The sequence below is a fragment of the Ranitomeya variabilis genome, chromosome 1, assembly GCF_051348905.1.
Source record: "Ranitomeya variabilis isolate aRanVar5 chromosome 1, aRanVar5.hap1, whole genome shotgun sequence".
Taxonomy (NCBI): domain Eukaryota; kingdom Metazoa; phylum Chordata; class Amphibia; order Anura; family Dendrobatidae; genus Ranitomeya; species Ranitomeya variabilis.
In genome coordinates, this window is record NC_135232.1 from 396,183,155 (window position 1) to 396,206,030 (window position 22,876).

Below are 22,876 nucleotides of genomic sequence, written 5' to 3' on the forward strand. Positions count from 1 at the left end.
GGGGAATCCTGATGTGCCTTCGGATCGGCCGGTCTCAGACAGCCCTGTTAACAGTGCTCTGGATTGAGTACCTCGAGACCTTCAGTAAAGAGGTAAAGAGACTGCAACTCTGTGTCCTCGTTATTCATCGCACCCCACACCCCAACATCATCACGTTCTATCTTCGCTGGACGCCCCTCAGCAGGGTCACGGACCGGGTCTAGCCACCGTGACCACCCCAGAACTGAGACACAGAGGTCCGGTACCGGGTGCACCTCGGCCCTGCGGCAGTGGGGGCGCTTCACTTATGTCAGACATTTTTGCATGTCGACATGCAAGTCTTTCATATGGATTGATGTAGGTCCATGTTTTGGGACTCACTCCTACAGTGTCTCAAGAATGAGGCCCCATCTCACACAGTTATCAGTGGAGAGGTCCATTTGAAAATATATTGCTAGGTCTGAGGTTCCAATCAGGAGTAAGGGTTGGCTTGGTAATAAAATGCATGCTCTCTCCTGTGGAAATTTAACAACAAACATTAAATGTCCTTGTTTCCCACCAGCAGATATGTAAAAACACAGTCTTCCAGAAGGAGAAGAGATTTGGAGCCCAACAAAGAGTGTCTGCGACATAGCTCGCTAGAAGTGGGGGTGAGTAGCAATTGCCATATATGGTGCAAAGACGAGCAGAAGTGGAAGCTATGGCTTTTACTGCTGCTGGGTTAATTTTTCACAGCCAACCATTAAGACAGTATTCACATTATAGATAGAGGACAAGGAATATTAATTTATTTCTGTGTTATTGTGATCTTTTATCTACTTTTCTTAACATTGAGCTGGCTGATTGCCAAAAGTTCAGGTTTTGTCCCTGGTTGTTCATTTGATACCTAGCACTTTAAATGAAAAATGATACATATTTTCAATGCTTGTACAAATTCATCTACAATAGATTTCAGCTGTACAAGACATAATGTGTCTGACATCTTGTTTTCTTAAATTAATTTGTAAAAGGTTCCTGGAATATAATATTTTGCAGTGTAAATGTGAATGTCTTTGTCTTAATCCAGTTGCTTTTGCAGAAGTTCTCTAACCACTGTTAAATTCCTTATAGGTAAAGTAATGTAGGATTGCCTTCTATTTATAAAATCACATTTACCGATTTTAAAGTTTGGGAAAAACAAGTGCTATATATGTATGCTAATGTCTGTGTCTTATCAAGGACAGGATACTCAACTCTTAGGGTATGTGCACACGTTGCAGATTTGTTGCGTTTTTGTAGCGCTATTTCTACGTGGATTTGTGAAAGAACCTGACGCCAGCAAAGTGAATGAGAAACCTGATGTGCACTTAGCCTTACTTCTAACAAACAGGCCTTTTGGGCATTATTCCCATCTTCATAGATGGGTATTGTTAGATAGCTTTGCATAGTAATGTTTATAATAATTTGCAGACATTCTTGACATATTAACACTTTTTTTTTACTTACAACTGGTTGCCTAAGAGACTGACCACTGCTGCTGACTAACAGTGGTGGGTTAGCAAGCAAGGTGCTTGCAAGTTCTTTTCTGTTGAGCTTGGCAGCACTGATTTTAAGCTGGCCAGGGTCACTGGAGTGAACTGTTAGCTCCTAATTCTATCCAGCTGCAGTACAGTGCTTACAAACTATACTGCAGAGTTGGTCAGTTTCACAGAAAACAAATTGTAAACAAAACAAAAAAGTTAATATCACAAAAATGGCTACAAATTATTATAATCAGTAAATTGCCAAATTGTTGTTTTTTTCAAGCATTACCTGACAATGCCTCTATATGAAGATAGATTCCCATCAAAGGGTTATTCCTATCAGCAGGTTTTTGATATTTAGTCAGCAGCATAATATAGGGCACGAGACCTTAATTCCACAGATGCGTGACTTACTAGGATGTGTGTAAAGGCCCCGTCTCACATAGCGATTTACCAACGATCACGACCAGCGATACGACCTGGCCGTGATCGTTGGTAAGTCATTGTGTGGTCGCTGGGGAGCTGTCACACAGACAGCTCTCTCCAGTGACCAACGATCAGGGGAACGACTTCGGCATCGTTGAAACTGTCTTCATCGATGCCGAAGTCCCCCTGCAGCACCCGGGTAACCAGGGTAAACATCGGGTTACTAAGCGCAGGGCCGCGCTTAGTAACCCGATGTTTACCCTGGTTACCAAAAAAAACAAACACTACATACTCGCCTTTCGGTGTCCGTCAGGTCCCTTGCCGTCTGCTTCCTGCTCTGACTGAGCCGCCGTACAGTGAGAGCAGAGCGCAGCGGTGACGTCACTGCTGCGCTGTGCTCTCACTGTACGGCCGGCAGTCAGTCAGAGCGGGAAGCAGACGGCAAGGGACCTGACGGACATCAGATGGTGAGTATGTACGGTTTTTTTTTTTTTACATTTACGCTGGTAACCAGGGTAAACATCGGGTTACTAAGCGCGGCCCTGCGCTTAGTAACCCGATGTATACCCTGGTTACCAGTGAAGACATCGCTGGATCGGTGTCACACACACCGATTCAGCGATGTCAGCGGGGCCTCAACGACCAAAAAAAGGTCCAGGCCATTCCGACACGACCAGCGATCTTGCAGCAGGGGCCTGATCGCTGGTACGTGTCACACATAGCGAGATCGCTACTGAGGTCGCTGTTGCGTCACAAAACTAGTGACTCAGCAGCGATCTCGCTAGCGATCTCGCTATGTGAGACGGGGCCTTTATAGTTTCAACACAAACAGTGTTTTAACAGCAGCAGATTAAAACTCCTGGACTTCAGCTCATGACCAGCACTCATGGTAATCTGTATAACCCCCAGCCTAAAAATAGCAGCCTGCAGCCGCCCAGAAAAGGCACATCTATTGCATGTGCCAATTCTAGAGCTTTGCCCAGCTCTTCCCACTTGCACTGTAGCGTTGGTAAGTGGGGTTCATATTTGTTGGGTTGATGTCACCTTTGTATTGTCAGGTGACATCAAGCCCACTCCCCGCATGCCTCCTTGACCTGCATGTCCATTTTTCATGTCCAAACTACCGAAGGTGAAATAAAGGATTTTGAACTATCAGTTTCAACGTGGTGAGTGCCGCATTTGCTTTTCTCTGACAACTATTCTACATGTGATTTTTTCATGCTGAGCATCTACACACCAGTTGATAAGTTCTGTATTACTTCAGAATAATTAAGAAAACATACATTTAAACTCGTCATACAAGAACTCCACTGGTGCAGTTAGTTTCTTCTTTTTGCATGAAAAATTTGACTGTCCATTACTAATCCTAAAGTTGTATTGTAAATAAAGACACAGCCAGAATAAAGTCTTTTATTAGAAATAAAAGAAAACATACATTTACATTTTTATTTAAAAATAACAAACATAGTTCTATTCACCAAACGCCTATTCCACAAAGCCATTGTTCTGCTGTAATAAACCAAAAATAAAAAAACAGTTTTCACCCTGGATAGTGCCAAGATGCGAGCGTCCAGGCTGAGAACCATTGGTGAATGAGCTGCTGCTAGTGCAGCGTCAGTGACCGGCGGTGACATCATAAAGGTTACCTCCGGTCACTGAGGCTTTGCTCCCTGCCGGGCTGAGCTGCGGTGAGATCCCCGCTAGCTCACGGAGCACCGTTGAGAATTGGTTTTCCCCAGACATGGATTACTGCGTGGGACAGAACGACGGATAGATGAGGGATATTGTTGTTTTGTATTTTTGGTTTATTACAGGAGAACAAGGGCGTCGGTGTAATAGGCGTTTGGTGAGTATAACTGTGATCGTTATTTTTAAATAAAAAGGTAAATATATGTTTTGTTTTATTTCTAATAAAATACTTTATTCTGGCTTTGTCTTTATTTACAATACAACTTTAGGATTAGTAATGTATAGTCAAATTTTTCATGCAAAAAGAAGAAACTATCTGCACCAGTGGAGTTTTTGTATCACTAGTATAAATGTATGTTCTCTTAATTATTCTCAAATGCCTATTCCACAGAAGCCCTTACTCTCCTGCAATAAACCAAAAATGCAAAACAACAATATCCCTCATCTATCCGTCATTCTGTCCCACGCCGTAATCCATGTCTGGGGGAAAAACAGTTTTCAACGGTGCTCCATGAGCTAGCAGGCATCTCACCGCAGCTCACCCCGGATGGGAACGGAGCCTCAGTGACCGGAGGTACCTTCTTTGATGTGACCGCTGGTCACTGACGCTGTGCTCAAAGTGAGTTGCAGGATACTCCAGTCACATGGGAGCGCACAGGACACAGATGAAAGGATTAAAAGTTTCTATGTTTATTGAAATCCACAACGCATTTCGACGGAACAGCTCCGTCTTCATCAGGTGGCAGGCATGCTGTGCTCAAAGCAGCTCATTCACCAGTAGTTCTCAGCCTGGACAGTCGCATCTTGGCCCTGTTCAGGTAAAAAACTGCTTTTTATTTTTTTTTTATTACGGAAGAATGAGGGGTTTGGTGGAATAGGCGTTTGGTCAGTATAACTGTGTTTTTAATTTTTAAATAAAAATGGAAAAGTGTGTTTTGTTTTATTTCTAATAAAAGACTTTATTCTGGCTGTGTCTTTATTTACAAGACAACTGTAAGATTAGTAATGGATAGGTGTCTTATAGACGCCTCTCCATTACTAAGCCATGGGCTTGATGTCACCTGACATTACAAAGGTGACATTAACCCCACAAATATGAACCCCACTTGCCACCGCTACAGGGCAAGTGGGAAGAGCAGGGCAAAGTGCCAGAATTGGTGCATCTATTAGATGTGCCTTTTCTAAGCAGCTGCAGGCTGCTATTTTTAGGCTGGGGGGGGTCAATATCCATGGTCCCTTACCAGACTGAGAATATCAGCCCCCAGCTGTGAGCTTTGCAATGCTGGTTGTCAAAAATGGGGGGGACCTCATGCCATTTTTTTTATTTATTTAAATTAAAAAAAAACAGCATGGGGACCCCTGTATTCTTGATAACCAACCTTGCTGAAGCTGACAGTTTAGGGTTGCAGCCCCCATCTGTGAGTTTTGCTTGGCTGGTTATAGAACCCACACCGGTTTTTTATCTATTTATTTATTTATAGCACAAGTGGCTGATGAATACCCCCTTCAGCTGCTCCTGCTGTCACTGTTATTAGTGGCAGCAGGGGCAGGCTGATAGGAATAATAGTCCCATCATCGCCTGCCTGAAATTATATGGTGCAATTTATCCTGTTACCCTTATGAAAATACAAAATTTGAAGCTAAAATAACATTTTTGTGAGGAAAATGTGATTTTATTATTTTCACGGCTCAATGTTATAAACTTCTGTGAAGCACCTGGGGGGTCAAAGTGCTCTCCGCACATCTAGATAAGTTCTTTGGAGGTTCTAGTCTCCAAATTGGGGTCACTTGAGGGGGGTTTCAAACGGTGATCCTTCCCTTCCAAGCTCTGCCGTGTGCCCAAACAGTGGTTTACCCCCAGATATGGTGTATCAGCATACTCAGGACAAATTGCACAACAACTTTTGGGGTCCAATTTCTCCTGTTACCCTTGGTAAAATAAAAAAATGGGGGTGAAAAATTCATTTTTGTGGAAAAAATATGATTTTTTATTTTCATGTCTCTACGTTACAAACTTCTGTAAAACACTTGGGGGTTCAAAATGCTCACCACACATCTAGATAAGTTCCTTGAGGAGTCTAGTTTCCAAAATAGGATCACTTCTGAAGGGTTTACACTATTTAGGCATAGCAGAGGCTCTCCAAAGGCGATATGGTGTCCAATCTTAATTCCATCCAATTTTGCGTTGAAAAAGTCAAATGGCGCTCCTTCCCCTCCGAGCTCTGCCATACATCCAAACAGTGGTTTACCCCCACATATGGGGTATCAGCTTACTCAGGACAAATTGCACAAAATAAAAAAAATTTGGATCTGAAGTAAATTTTTGGTGATAAAAAGGTAAATGTTCATTTTTAAAAAAATATATTTTAAAAATTCCTGTGAAGCACCTGATGGGTTAATAAACTTTTTGCATGTGGTTTTGAGCACCTTGAGTTGTGCAGTTTTTAGAATGGTTTCACTGTTTGGGCGTTTTCTACCACATAGACCCCTCAAAGTGTCTTCAAATGTGATGTGGTCCATAAAAAAATATGTTGTTGTAAAAATGAGAAGTCGCTGTTCAACTTTTAACGCTTATAACTTCCTAACAAAAAAAAATAGTTGCAAAATTGTGCTGATGTAAAGTAGACATGTGGGAAATGTTACTTATTAAGTATTTTGTGTGACATATCTCTATGATTTAAGGGCATGAAAATTCAAATTTGGAAAATTGCGAAATTTTCAAAAGTTTCGCCAAATTTCCCTTTTCTCAGAAATAAACGCAAGTCATATCAAATACATTTTACCACTATCATGAAGTACAATATGTCATTCTCAGAATCACCAGGATCCAAGGAAGCGTTCCAGAGTTTTAACCTAAAAAAGGGACAGTGGTCAGAATTGTAAAAATTGGCCCTGTCATTATTGTGCAAACCACCCCCGGGGTAAAGAGGTAAACTTTTACAAACAGTGATGGCTGCCTAATGGTCCTGAAAAAACAAATTGTGTCTTTCAGAGTCCCTCCTTCATAAATTTAACAGGATGTGTCTGATCATGTCTCACACACCACATGGACAGATACGGTATTAATATTATATTTCCTGTAGAATGTTTTTTTCACAATTGAAATCAATGCAAATGTGCAGAAATGCAGCAAAAACACTATATGTGAACATAGCCCAAGGTGAGGAGGAACATTTTTTTTTCTCTTATTTATTTTGGCTTACATACACATCATTATTCTTGAAATAATGTTTCTTAACATTTTTTACAGTGAAATCAATTTTAACAGCAGTTTTGTATGTTTTATTGTCAGTCCATAAAAGTAGCTTAATACTCTGACAACATTGTTTCCAGCAGCGACCTGGGATTCAGAAATGCTTCCAGGGGTCTTTCCCATGCTGTCAGGGCCGGTTTTAGACAATATGGGGCCCTGGACAAAAGTTTAAAGTGGGGCCCCAAATGCTCACATATTGCACCATCACACAGAAACATTTTGGTTGTATTTATATGAGCTGAGTTAAGGCCGTTAACCCTTCACAACATGTGCCGTACATGTACTGTGCATGTCGTGTCCCTCTCTGTGATGTGGGCTCCAGCGCTGAGCCCACATCTTTTGCAGCACATGTCAGCTGTTTTGAACAGCTGACATATGCCCCTAACAGCCATGGGTGGAATCGCGATCCACCTGGGGTTCTTAACCCATTAAATGCCTCTATCAGTCTCTGCTGCATTTAATGTGATTGCGCCGGAAGCGCGTCAATATTCCCACCTATCGGCGCCTGTGTCACATGATCGCGGATCGCCAATGGATTGGCATGATCTGCTCATCGCCTGTGAGTAGCAGAGGCGATTGGACAACTGCAGCTTCTAGTCTCCATGAAGACTATTGAAGCATGCAAAATGTAAAAAAAAAGTTTATAAAAATATAAAAAAATATAAAAGTTTAAATCACACCATTCAAAATAAAACAATTAGAAAAAAAAATAATGCACATATTTAATATTGCCAGAATCATTCAGAATCGCTCAATCTTTCAAGCTATAAAAAGAATTAATCCAATCGGTAAACGGCGTAGCGAAAAAACAAAGTCAAAACTCCAGAGTTATGTTTTTTGGGTTGCCGAAACATTGCATTAAAATGCAATAACGGGAGATCAAAAGTTTGTATAAACACCAAAATGGTATAATTAAAAACATCAGTTTGGCACACAAAATTAAGCCCTCACTCACTTATTTTGTTTGTTTTTTTTAACAAATATTGGATTTTTTTTTCACCATTCAAATAAAAAACAACCTAGACATATTTGGTATCTACGAATTTGTAATGACCGGGAGAATCATAATTGCAGGACAGTTTTAGTATTTGTGAACATGGTAAAAGAAAATCCATAAAACAGTTGTGGAATTGCACTTTCACCACACTTGGAATTATTTTTTTCCCATTTTCGAGTACACAATATGGTAAAATCAATCAAAAGTACAATTCATCCAGCAAAAGACAAGCTCTTACATGGCAATATTGATGGAAAAATAAAAAAACTTCTGGGCTCTGGGAAGAAGTAGAGCAAAAAACAGAAATGCAAAAACAAAAAGGGCTGTGGCGTGAAGGGGTTAAACGAGCCTGATCGACAATATTGAAGTTGTTTGATGCTTGTTCCCGAGTTTGATTACACTGGCTGAGGAAGAGTGATGGGTACAGAAGTCCTCGATACAGTATAATGCAGGTTCCATATAGTACATATAGTATAATACACTCCCCATGGTCCTTGAAAGAGTATACTGCAGCACACTCCTAGACAGTAGCGTAGCTACCGAGGGGGCAGAGGGTGCGGGCGCCCCGGGCCCGGTGTTCAGAGGGGGCCCACCCGGAGCTACGCTACTGTAACTGTGCGCGCAGATACAGTTACCTTCTGCATCAGAGCAGGGAGAATCGATCTCCGTGCTCTGCCGCCGGCCGCTATGGGACCTCTGAGCAGGTGTGGGGGCCCGGTGCCAGCAGTGGGCCCCCGCCTGTCATCGCAGGGTCAGCTGTACCAGCATTTAGCTGATACAGCTGACCGCAATGATGAGGGAAGGAGCGCTGCGCTCCTTCCCCCATCATCCCCTTGTCAGCATCTGACATTGGAGATGCTGACAGCGGGCGCGATGAGTCACTGCCCGGTGCCCACTGTCAGGAGACGAGTGGGAGCTCAGAGCAGTGCAGGAACCAGGAAGAGGAGAGGTGAGTAGTTATTTACTTTTTTAAGGGGTGCTGCCTTATACTACAGAATCTGCCTATGGGGGTGTGTGCTGCCTTATACTACAGGATCTGCCCATGGGGGGTCTGCCTATAGGGGTCTGCCTAATACTACAGGGTCTGCCTGTGGGGGGTCTGCCTAATACTACAGGGTCTGTCTATAGGGTTCTGCCTGTAGGGGGTCTGCCTTATACTACAGGGTCTGCCTATGTGGGGTCTGCCTAATACTGCAGGGTCTGCCTGTGGGGGGTCTGCCTTATACTACAGGGTCTGCCTATGGGGGGTCTGCCTAATACTGCAGAGTCTGCCTATGGTGGAGTCTGCCTAATGCTACAGGGTCTGCCAATGGTGGGGTCTGCCTAATACTACAGGGTCTGCCTTTGGGGGTCTGCCTTATACTACAGGGTCTGCCTATGGGGTGGGTCTGCCTTATACTACAGTGTGTGCCTATGGTGGGTCTGCCTAATGCTACAGGGTCTGCCTATGGGGCGGGGGTCTGCCTAATGCTACAGGGTCTGCCTATAGGGGTCTGCCTAATACTACGGGGTCTGCCTAATACTACAGGCCTCCTATAGGGGGTCTGCCTGTGGGGGGTCTGCCTTATACTACAGGGTCTGCCTATGTGGAGTCTGCCTAATACTGCAGGGTCTGCCTATGGTGGAAACTGCCTAATGCTACAGGGTCTGCATATGGTGGGGTCTGCCTAATGCTACAGTGTCTGCCTAATACTACAGGGTCTGCCTGTGGGGGGTCTGCCTTATACTACAGGGTCTGCCTATGGGGGGTCTGTCTAATACTACAGGGTCTGCCTATGGGGTGTCTGCCTGATACTACAGGGTCTGCCTGTGGGAGGTCTGCCTAATACTACATGGTGTGCCTGGGGTCTGCCTAATACTACAGTGTCTGCCTAATACTACAGGGTCTGCCTATGGGGGGTCTGCCTTATACTACAGGGTCTGCTTATGGGGGGTCTGCCTATGGGGGGTCTGCCTTATAGTGCAGGGTCTGCCTATGGGGGTGCTGCCTTATAGTACAGGGTCTGCCTATAGGGGTTCTACCTTATACTACAGGGTCTGCCTATAGTGGTGCTGTCTTGTACTACAGGGTCTGCCTATAGCGGTGCTGCTTTATACTACAGGGTCTGCCTGCGGGGTGCTACCTTATACTTAAGGGTCTGCCTATGGGGTGCTGCCTTATACTACAGAGTCTGCCTATGGGGAGTGCATTATACAGTATAGAGTAGGCCTATGGGGAGTGCATTATACTATATAGAGGACTATCTGGTACATTATACTATATTGAGGACTATCTGGTGCATTATACTATATTGAGGACTATCTGGTGCATTATACTATATTGAGGACTATCTGGTGCATTATACTATATGAAGGCTATCTAGAGGGGCATTATACAGTGTGGGGATTACAGTGTTGGAGCCAACAGTTTGAAGGCTACTAAGGGGTCAGTATCTATATATATAATTGTCTAAGGGCACTTCCGTCTCTCTGTCTCGGAAATCCCGCCTTGCTGATTGGTCGAGGCCAGCCGGCCTCGACCAATCAACGACGGGCACAGTCTGCCGCAAATTCTGGAATCATCATTGTCATCCACTGCTGTCAAGTGCTGCCATTGTGTAGGGTGCCTGCCTGCGTCTCCCTGTATGGGCAGCATCTCCCTGTGTGGGGCGGCGTCTCCTCCTTGTGTGGGGCGGTATCTTCATCAAGTGCCGCCAATGATGTCTCCCTGTGTGTGTGTGTGCGGTGCATGCCTGCGGCCCCCTGTTTGGGCGGCATCTCACTGTGTGGGGCAGTGTCTCCTCCCTGTGTGGGGCGGCGTCTCCTCCCTGTGTTGTGCGGCGTCTTCTCCCTGTGTGGTGCGTGGGGCAGCGTCTCCCTGTGTGGTGCGCGTTCCTGAGTGGGGCGCATGCCTATGTCTCCCTGTGTGGGGTGCGTGCCTGCATCTCCCTGTGTGGTGCGCATTCCTGCGTCTCCCTGCGTGGTGCACGTGCCTGCATCTCCCTGTGTGGGGCGCTTGCCTGCGTCACCCTGTGTGGGGCGCGTGCGTGTGTCTCCCTGCGTGGGGCGCGTGCCAGTGTCTCCCTGCGTGGGGCGCATGCCAGCGTCTCCCTGCGTGGGACGCGTGACTAAGTCTCCCTGTGTGGTGCGCTTGCCTGCGTCTCCCGGTGTGGGGCGCGTGCCTGCGTCTCCCTGTGTAGTGCTTCTCCCTGTGTGGGGCGGTGCTGAGTATATAATGAACTCCCGTGTCACTGATTGGTCGTGGCCGGCTGACTGCGACCAATCAGCGATGGGCACAGTCCGGCCGCAAATTGGCCCCTCCCTACTCCCCTGCAGTCAGTGCCTCCTCCCTACTCCCCTGCAGTCAGTGCCCACATAGCTTTTTAGCAGTCCGTTACACCGCGGCATAATGGTGTAACGCAGTACGTTAACGCTGCCATTAACCCTGTTATCAGGCGCATCGCCAATGCATGCCATACTGGGCATGCGGTAGCGATGTGCCGTCATTCTGTGATGGACCCGGAAACGCTGCCTGCAGCATTTCCGGGTCAGTCACTGCTTTTGACAAGTGTGACCAACTTTTTACTATTTATGCTGCTTATGCAGCATCAATAGTAAAAATATATAATGTTAAAAATAATAAAGGAATTAAAAAAAATTGTGATATTCTCATCTTCCGTTGTCCGTGGCAACTTTTCCTGCTCCTCGCGATGCTCCAGTTCCACCGCTTCGTTAATTGGTCACTGTCCGGCCGCGAATTGGCACAGGATTTAAACACCGCTTCGCTGATTGGTCGCAGCCAGCCAAACACTGCTTCGTTAATTGGTTGCGGCCGGCCAGGACTAATCAGCAAAGCGTGATTTAAATCCCACACCAATGTCGCTAATTGGTCGCGACCAGTCGGGCGCAACAAATCAGCGAAGCGGTGGGACCAGAGCATGCGAGGAGCAGGAAAAGCTGCTGCAAAGGCGACGGAAGGTGAGAATATCACAATTTTTTTTTTATTTTTTTATTATTTTTTACATTATATGTTTTTACTATTGATGCTGCATACTGACACTTTCTGTCAGTCACAGTGCCACATAGTTCAGTCACGTTTAATGAACACTTTCTGTCAGTTACAGTGCTTCAGTCACGTTTAATGAACATTTTCTGTCAGTCACAGTGTCACGTAGTTCAGTCACATTTAATGAACACTTTCTGTCAATTACAGTGCTTCAGTCACGTTTAATGAACATTTTCTGTCAGTCACAGTGCCACGTAGTTCAGTCACGTTTAATGAACACTTTCTGTCAGTTACAGTGCTTCAGTCACGTTTAATGAACACTTTCTGTCAGTCACAGTGCCACGTAGTTCAGTCACGTTTAATGAACACTTTCTGTCAGTGCAACATAGTTCAGTCACGTTCACTGAATACGTTCTGTCAGTTACAGCGCGCTGAACACATACATCTTTACTGTACACTATCACGATTTATGCTTTCTATCTTAGAATGGGTCGTAAATGAAAATACGTCAATAAGGATGACAGAAAAGCATCATCAGCAGCAAGAAAACGACAACATCGGGAACAGGAGACACCACAACAAACTGCCGCCAGACAAGTCCAGGATGTCGAATCTCACAGACAACGTCACCAACAGGAGACACCACAACAAACTGCTGCCAGACAAGCCCAGGATGCGGAATCTCACAGACAACGTCGCCAACCGGAGACACCACAACAAACTGTTGTACGACAGGAACAACATGATCGCCAAATTCATAAAAAACAAATGCTCTACCAACTAAGGCACGACCAGGACAATATTCAACAACTTGCACATTACGTAACAGACAATGAAAGTACAATTCATGAACACTACTGTGGGAATATGAACGCAGTTTGCTCTAAATGCGACTCTCTCAATTTCATTGATGAAAGACCATCTGACAATCAGTTTACTCAATGCTGCCAAAAAGGAAAAGTTATGCTACCGAGACCTCACTACTCAGATCTGTTTGAGCAGTTAATGAAAGGAATGCATCAACACAGTAGAAATTTCATGGAAAATATCAGAAGCATCAACAGTTCTCATGCTTTTGCTTCATTTGGTGCCAACATTGCACCACCCCCTGGATTCGGACCGTATTGTTTTAAAATTCACGGCCAGATCTACCACCGCACTGGAACACTTCACCCAGAAATAGGACAACCACCAAAATTTGCACAATTATACATCCTTGATACAAATGAGGCTACAGAACAAAGGATGAACCTAAAAGAAAACGAAAAGTGTGATGCTGAACTGATGAACCAAATTGCTGTACATTTACAAAAAATAAGCCCATTTGCTGCCGCATATCGCATACTAAAAGACGTTGAAGCTGAGGAGGAACAGAGGGCTATACAAAATGGTACTGAAATGCCTTCTATTGTCATGGCCATTAAACAAGAACATAAACAGAATCCTCGACTTTACAACAAACCACGTGTAAGTGAGGTCGCAGTTGTTTTTCAAAACGATGATGGAGAACCTCCTTTTCAAAGGGATATATTAGTCCATCTTAAGCCAGACCAAAACAACCCTTTGGTTCCTAAGACACAACGAATTAGCATTTTGCACAGCAACCTTGATGCTCTTCTGTATCCCCTATTCTTTCCAAGAGGTGAACAAGGGTGGCATGAAACCCTAAACCAACAAGGAACTTCAAGAAGAATTACACAACTGCAATACTACAGTTTTCGTCTGTCCGTCCGAAATTACTTCAATCCTATTTTTTAACAGTGGGAAACTGACACAACAGTACTTAGTTGATGCATATGTTAAAATTGAAGCTAATCGACTAAATTTCATAAGAATGAACCAAAAACAGCTTAAAGTTGAAGACTACTGCGTTTTTCAAGAACATTTGCAAAAACAATCAATATAAAAGGGAATTCCAATTGGAAAAACTGTAATTCTCCCGTCGTTGTTTGAAGGTAGCCCCCGCAACATGCAACAGCGTTATCAAGATGCAATGGCAATAGTAACAAAGTTTGGAAGACCTGACATTTTTGTGACATTGACCTGTAATCCTAAATGGCCGGAAATTACCGAAAATCTAGAACCATGGCAAAAAGTTGAACACAGGCCGGACTTAGTCGCACGCATATTTCGACTGAAACTCATCAACCTTTTCAAAGACAAAAAATGGGCTTTTTGGAACAGTCGTAGCAATGGTACACGTCATAGAGTTTCAGAAACGAGGTCTCCCACATGTGCATATACTAATTATCTTAGACATGGATTCCAAGATTCGTACGGAGGAAGAAATCGACAATATAGTGTGGGCTGAAATTCCTAACCAAGAAAAGTATCCTGAACTGTATAATATTGTAGTCTCTCATATGGTTCATGGCCCATGCGGTGTAGCAAATCCAAAAAGTCCATGCATGGAAAATGGAAAGTGTACAAAAGGGTTTCCAAAGGAGTTGAAACAGCACACTGTTAAAGACGTGGATGGCTACCTATCCTACCGGCGACAACACATTGATAACATTGCTGCAACAAAAAAATTATAAATAACTCATGGATAGTCCCATACAACCCGTACTTATCAAAATGCTACAACTGTCACATCAACGTAGAAATCTGTGCTTCAATAAAAAGTGTTAAATATCTCTTCAAGTACATCTACAAGGGGCATGACAAAGCTAACATCGAAATACAACAGAAAACAGTCAATCACGATGAATCATCAACTTTTGTTGACTCAAGATATGTCAGTGCTCCAGAAGCTGCTTGGAGGATATTTGCGTTTCCAATGCATTCACCGTCCCATGCCATTATACGTTTAGCTATTCATTTACCAAATCAACAGCAGCTTTATTTCTTTGAAGATGCTGAAGTCAAAGATGTCTCCAAAACTTTAAGCACGACATCAACATTAATGGAATGTTTTTTGCTGAACCAACGTGATGAAAACGCAAGGCACTATTTGTACCGAGAGATTCCAGAGCATTACGTTTGGAATAAAACTTGGAATCCAAGACAACGAGGAGTTAGCAGAATAATTGGATGCATGTATACTGTTAGTGTCAAGGATCAAGAAAGATATTGCCTTCGGCTGTTACTACTACATATCAAAGGAGCTAAAACTTATGACAATTTGAAAATAGTTAACGGAGTATTGCACGATACATTTAAAGCTGCAGCTTTGGCTTTAGGACTTCTATTGGATGATACTGTGTGGAAACTTACTTTAGAAGACGCAGTTACCCTACATATGCCTAAGCAACTTCGTGAATTGTTTGCCTACATCTGTGTATTTGGACCGCCTATAAATCCAGCTCAACTTTGGACAAATTTTAAAGAACATCTAATCGAGGACTACTGCTTACGTCTTCACAACAGAAGTGGAAGTTGTCAAAATTGCGAATCTTATGCCATGCAAGATGTCCAAAATATCTTACTACTACATGGAAAAACGTTTTCAGACTTTAATTTGCCCCAGCCTGCCATTCAAGTTCCACAAGTTCCAGAGTATGACGAAGCTTCCGAATTATTGTTGGCAACAGAGAAGACAAACTCCTTAAATGAACAACAACGGATTGCATATGACACTATTGTGAGCGCTATAGAAAACCAAGCAGATGCAAGGCCAAAATGTTTCTTTATTGACGGTCCAGGAGGGAGCGGTAAAACATACCTCTATGAAGTTATAATGCATCACGTTAGAGGGTTGGGAAAAGTCGTATTGCCGTCGGCTACAACAGGGATTGCAGCAAACCTTTTACGAGGAGGTCGCACTATCCATTCACTCTTTTGGGATACCAGTTCCAGTCAATGAAATCTCTATTTCCAGAATAAAACAAGACACATTTGCAGGAATACTGTTAAAAAATGCACATGTTTTCATACTTGACGAGTGCACCATGGCACCCAAATATGCTTTGAGCTTTGATGCTTTATGCTTTTTATGCTTTGACAGACTTCTGCGTGAAGTAATGACTACAAATGTTGCTGAAAAAAATAAAATTCCGTTTGGAGGTAAAGTTTTTGTCATTGGCGGAGATTTTAGGCAATGCCTTCCAGTCATACCAAATGATGGTTATCGAGTCCAGCTTAAAAATGGCTGACATTTGGAAACAGTTCATAAAACTCCAACTAATTAACAATATGCGATCTTCGGACCCAGAGTATAGCAACTGGCTTCTTAAACTTGGCAACGGTGAACTTAGCAACGAATACAACCTTGGAGAAGATATTATTGAAATACCAGAAGACATGTTGTGCACTGACTGCATCGTAACTGATGTTTTTGGACAATGCATTGAAATTGATGTGAATGACCAAAGCAGTGTTGAGAAGGCCTCTTCTCATGCAATTCTCTGTCCCAAGAATGATGACGTGGCTCTGCTAAATTCCTGGGTGATGGATAGAATGCCTGGTGAGTATCAGTTGTATAAAAGTGATGATTCAGTGGATGTAGACAATGAAGATGAACGAGAGCATTATCCAGTTGAATTTTTAAATAGTCTTACGCCATCAGGAATGCCATCCCACAGACTTCAACTGAAAGTTGGAACAATCATAATGTTGCTGCGGAATCTAAATACGAAAAATGGTCTATGTAATGGAATTCGCCTTATTGTTACTGGACTCCATTCTCACGTCATTCAAGCAAGAGTGATCACTGGATCAGCAAAAGGAGATGAAGTGTTCATTCCACGCATTGATTTATGTCCCTCAGACACGGGTCTTCCATTTAGGCTTCGGCGTCGACAGTTTACAATAAAACCAGCTTTTGCCATGACAATAAACAAGTCACAAGGTCAAACTCTACACTGTGTTGGCATATATCTACCGCAGCCCGTTTTTGGTCATGGACAACTCTACGTTGCATTTTCAAGAGTTAAAATGAGATCCAACGTCAAGGTGCAAGTTCTTCCTACCCCTTTACAAGGAAAGTTGCTTAGAGGTAGTCAGAAGGTATTCACAAGAAATGTGGTGTACAAAAATATTTTGGCTTGATATTGTTAATAAATATATTATAGTGTCAATGTATTTCTTTTGTCCGATGATTTATTTAAATACAGTTACAGTTCATGTACTGTGGTTTATATATTTTGATGATCTGTTTCATAATTTCATTCAATTGTATTAAGTTCTATGACCAATAAAATTTAATGATAATAAATATATTTTACCCAATATTGCATTATTCTTCAATCTTCATAAATAAACTACATACATATTCTAGAATACTACGCTATATACTACGTGGCCGGCTGCGAACAATCAGCGACAGGCGACAGGGATATGGTGCCCACACTGCTAAATACTGCATGGGCTGTGTGATATACTGCAGGGGCTGCTATATACTACGTGGCCAGTGTTATATACTGCATGGGCTGTGTGACATACTGCGGGGGCTGTGCTATATACTACATGGGCAGTGTTATATACTACGTGGGCTGTGTGATATACTGCGGGGGCTGTGTTATATACTACATGGGCAGTGTTATATACTACGTGGGCTGTGTGATATACTGCGGGGACTGTGCTATATACTACATGGGTAGTGTTATATACTACGTGAGGTGTGTGATATACTGCAGGGCTGTGCTATATACTACATGGGCAGTGTTATATACTACGTGTGCTGTGTGATATACTGCGGGGGCTGTGCTATATACTACATGGGCAGTGTTATATACTGCGTGGGCTGTGCTATATACTACGTGCCCTGTGTTATATACTGTGTGGGCTGTGCTATATACTACGTACCCTGTGTTAAATACTGCGTGGCCTGTGTTATATACTGTGTTGCCTGTGTTATATACTGCGTGGCTGCTATATACTGCATGGGCTGTGTTATATAGTACCTGGGCTGTGTTATGTACTGCATGGCCTGAATTAACAAATCGGGTATTCTACAATATGTATGTATATAGCAGCCACATAGTATATAGCACAGGCCACATACTATTTGTATGCTATATACTACATGCCTCCTTTATACTACGTGGCCTGTGCTATATACTATGTGGCTGCTATATACATACATACATATTCTAGAATACCCGATGCGTTAGAATCGGGCCACCATCTAGTACTGTGTATAAGAGAGCATCATACTGTGTATAGGGGAGCTGTACAGGGGGAGACTCGGGACATTATTAAATGTAAACCAAACAGCAGGTGCAGTAATAGGGACACATACGGCAGGAGCAGCTCAGTATTGGGGTATCAGGTACAGTAATAGGGTCACATATGGCAGCAGCGGCTTAATATTGGGGTATCAGCAGGATGAGGAGTTTGTGCAGGTTGGGAATAGATGGTGATGGCTGGAATGTGAGAAGTGAAACGTGTCTTTGTTGTATTCTCTTCAGGTGAGTCGTGGCTGGAAAAAGTTGTCATGTTGGTCTGGGCCAGATGGAAAAGACGGGAAAAGTGACGACTCCATCATTAAGGACGTCAGCGGTAAGTCATTATCTGTAACTGTGCTGTGATCTATGTTCTGTAGGACTGGTATCTAGCACTGACCATATGGCGGTAATATCCATGTTGGCCTTTGTGTAGAGATTATCTTCAGTAACAGCGCGGTCATCTGCTGAGGTTCTCCTCCACTATTAGGGCGCATCACCCAGCTGTAATCAAGGTTACCTGGTTAGGGGCCCACTCAGAAGCTTTGCCCCCCCTGAACCAAAACCCTAGCTACGCCTCTGATTCTAGAGAATAATGCAGCTCCCTCATAGAGTATACTGCAGCCCCACATACACAGTATAATGCAGCCCCCTCACACGCACAGTATATTGCAGCCCCCCACAGTATAGTGCAGCCCCCCACACAGTATAATGCAGCCCCACAAATACAGTATAGTGCAGTCCCAACACATAGCATAGTGCAGCACCCCCACACAGTGTGACACAGTGTAATGCAGCTCCCCCACACAGTATAGTGCAGTCCCAACACACAGCATAGAGCAGCACCCCCACACAGTGTGACACAGTATAATGCAGCTCCCCCACACAGTATAGTGCGGTCCCCCCACACAGTATAGTCCATCCCCCTCACACAGGAAAGTGCAGCCCCCACACAGTATAATGCACCCCCCACACACAGTATAGTGCAGCACACCCGCACACAGAATAATGCAGCCCCCACACACAGTATAGTGCAGTCCCCCATTCACAGCATAGTGTATCCCCCCACTCACAGTATAATGCAGCCCCCCACTCACAGAATTAAGCAGGCCCCACACACACACGGTATAATGCAACTGCCCCACGTGCAGTATAATGCAGTCCCCCCACTCACGTTATAATGCAGCCCCCCACACAGTATAATGCAGCCTGTTTGGGTAAAAGGACCCTGAGACTCAGGGTTTACTTGTGGTGAGGGTTGAATCATGCCCCTATTCCCTGGCAGCACCTTATCTGCCTCTACCGGAGAAGAAGGGTAGATTCAAGAAGGACGGCAGAGACCATAGCTCCCAGGCAACAGTCTTTACAAGACTGGTCCCAACACACTACTTCCCAGGACCGCTAATCTATGACCACATTGTGTCGTTTCAGCAAGGGGAGGTCTAAGATGATGGGAGTTGGCATACCCTCCAAGACATAACACGACAGGGACTCATCATGAAGAGTTTCTCTACGCAGGTTAATATTGTCTACAACTTGGGACAAAATCCTCTGGCTGAGAGGGACAGAGATAATCGCATGAATGAAAATGGGTCTCGCCAGCATACTACCAATCAGACTATGCGTCTGAACAAAGCAAGAATCCACCAGATTGACTCCAGCTCCACTATCCACAAGAACCGGTATGGTCACAGCTTTCCTACCAACCACCACTTCAGCTGAGACGTAAAGGTGGAGGAAATGTACACACCCTGGTTGTCTCCCTCCTCACAACCAGGGGAACGCAGCTTTTGACAGAGAATGTACTTTGGCATGAGCTGGGCATGAAATGATCAGTCTGACCACAGAAAAAACGTGCCCCTGCACCACAGCGAACTCCACAAACATAGCTGGCACCAGAGAGCTCCACACTCCTTTGCTGGTCTTCATAGAAAAACTCTATTACCAACAGTCAGTTGATGCGCCATGTGACTATTTAAAGGATGATGGGACTAACATCAGCTGACCAGCAACACAGCAGCTGCCAGCTAGGAAATGGACATTAACCCTTGCTGGCCCAAAAGTAAAAACTACGTTTAAATTATAAAACAGATTATAGAGAGAATTTCTACTCATAGAGTTTTTGAATTCTCGCTTGCTTTGAGAGAGAACAAATTTATAACGTATACCAAGAGATGGCACATTTGGAATAACATTTTTCCTCCTTCCCCTTAGCTTGATGATTGTATGTATATATTTATGTGTCTATGTATGTTGATTAACCTAGAACAGGAAAAGCCAAGCCAAGTTTCATCATCCTCGACAAACTCAACTATTAAGGACTTCTTAGGAATCTAAGTTCAATATACCAGTTAGATATATGAACCCTAATGATACATGCAGTACTTGACTTTCTGTTTGAAATTAAATTGGTTATATAAAGTGAGCATTTACCAGTAGGACCTTAGTAGTTAATTTCCCCATTTCGCTAGTAGTTCCCAGTTATTTCCCTTCTCAATCCTCTCCATCTTCCTTACCATTTTCTTCCCTCCCCTCTATTAGTATTAATTATATTGTTTTGTATTGTATTATAAAAACTTCAATAAAAATTCAGTTGGAAAAAAAATAAAAATAAAATAATCAATCCATTTTTCTCATATGTGGAAAAATCAGAAGTGTCAATGAGGCCTAACATTTTCTCTGCAGTGAACTTCAGGTGGGATTGGACACTGAAGGACCACTTCAATGCTTTTGTACTGCAAGACCTCCAGGAATGACCACGAAATAACCACATTATTCTCTAACAAAGAAAAATAATAAAATATATGTGAAAAATAAAAGCATCAACCATAGAGAAAAGCATTACAATTAGGGAAGTTTGAGGGTTTTTCAAATAAAATCCCCATGGCATAGGAAGGTCAGTCATGCACGATCACCTGTCCAAGAAAAAAACACATTCCAGTACAGTAAAGAATATGTAACAGCATGAAATTCCCAAATCTACATAATGGATTTCAGCCACCTTCTCAGGGGAAATATTTCCAGTGCTCAGCCTTTCAAGTAACAAATTACAAATTACGCTTTCTCTAAATCAAAGGCTTTTCCATGTTATACCGTCTCCTCGTTTCCCTTCTGTCTCATAAAACCTCTTGCATGGAGTCTTAATCCATTGTGATTTCAGCCAGCCTTTAACCCCTCTAATGCTGTACTGTTCATGTACGAGTAAGTTTACAATAAGAGGTTACGGTTATATTAAAAACATGCTCATTCGGAATGACTGCATTCAATAAAGTGGAAGGGGGAATAACTTTTTCAACAGGTATTCTTCACTACAACAGTATTTTAAAGAGAGCATGCCATGACCAGATAATACAGTAATAAAACAACAGATGTGCAGTGGGTTCAGAAGATCACCTTATAAATTTTACTGTGACTGGCACAGCACCTGCAGCACGGACTACAAAGAGGCTCCCGCTGACAGCATTTCCGTCTTTTGAACATGTACCTGTCGCTGCAAGACCCGCACTGTATCTTGGAAAGAGATTTTCCCAGCTTGACTTTATTATCTTATATTCCCAGCAGAGCTGTATTTTTAGCCTCTCAAATTAAGCAGTTGCCCTTTAAATTGGGAGCTGAATAAGATGATGAAACATGTTTGCACCTGACAGTTTCATTTTTTCATCTCTAAATAATGCCCCAATATGAGTTAGGCATAATCCACTAGTATTATTAGATGTTAATTGCCATTAATGCACATGCCCAGTGTCAGACTGTGGTGTCTGGGGCCCACAAGGGAAATGGACCCCAGGTGCCCACCCTACAGCTATATACAAATAACTTATTTATTATCCCCGATATAGTGGAGCTAGGTCTGTAAAACACGGGCGGCTCCTATTGATCTACTGTGCGCCACCATAACTGGGATATACAATTATGGCAGTTTGCATTAAAGGGTTATTTGATTAAAGCAGTTATGATCACTGATGCACAGGTTAGGTAGGCAGTAACTTATTGATTGGTGGAATCCGAACATTGGAAACCAAACCGATTGGAAGAAGAATGGGGAAGTTTTATCCCTGACAGGACACTTTTATCCCCATTTTAAAATGGAGCAACAGATAGGATGTTTGACCGCAGCTCCAATCATCCTCTTTGGGGGCTTCCAGAAAAAGCCAAGTACACTCCTTAAGGAATGAATGGATCAGTACATGCCGCTCTATACTAATGGGGATGTGAGGGAGAGCCAGGGCCGTAGTCGTGGCTGAGTTTCTATACTTTAACATGCTCTGGTCTCCCATCACATGAATACAGTGTCCCCTCTGCAGCATACCTTCCGCTTCTCCTTCTGCACCATCAGGGTCCCATCGGGCTGGCTGAAGATCCACTGCTGCTATTGTTGCATATAAAGACACAGAGTCCATTTAAAACTTCAAATGCAAAACTTTACTCTCTTTTTTTCGCAGCACATCCATATTCGCTACAGCTTCAGCAACAGATTACACATTACACATTTCTTTCTCTTTCCCTCTACTTCTCTCCTTGTCACACAGCACGTGCCCAGGTCGGACCATATCATACAGTTCCTCAGCATCCTCCATGTTCAGACTCTCAGCAAATGGGGGTACACGCCGGATCTGAGGGCATCAGCCCATGCGATGATCTGCCACATGGTGAGCGACCTGCCCTTCGGTACTGCTGTGACTTCTCCTGCAGCTACGATTTCTACTTCAGCTGCCACTGATGCTGTTCTGGCCTGCTGGCCCTGGATGGCTGGGCTTCTCCCTTGGCAATATTATGGGGTCCCTGTGCTGTCCTGGGCATTAAGCCCATCAGGACTGTCTGGGCACTCAGGCCTCCTGAGCTATTCAGCTACCAAGCTCCACTCTGCAAAATCAGGAAATGCTTTCCCTCTTATCCCACAGTGGCCCCTCCTAGAAAAAATATTCCTTAATACATAACAAA

At 43.6% G+C, this 22,876-nt stretch overlaps 1 long non-coding RNA gene across 1 annotated transcript; it reads left to right on the top strand.

Annotated features, from left to right (window-relative positions):
• Positions 1-560: 560 nt before the first annotated feature.
• On the top strand, positions 561-19,671 carry LOC143799594 (uncharacterized). The gene is made up of 3 exons (XR_013220534.1): positions 561-629; positions 18,182-18,272; positions 19,367-19,671. It is a non-coding gene; the product is annotated as an uncharacterized LOC143799594 (long non-coding RNA).
• The last annotated feature ends 3,205 nt before the right edge of the window (positions 19,672-22,876 follow it).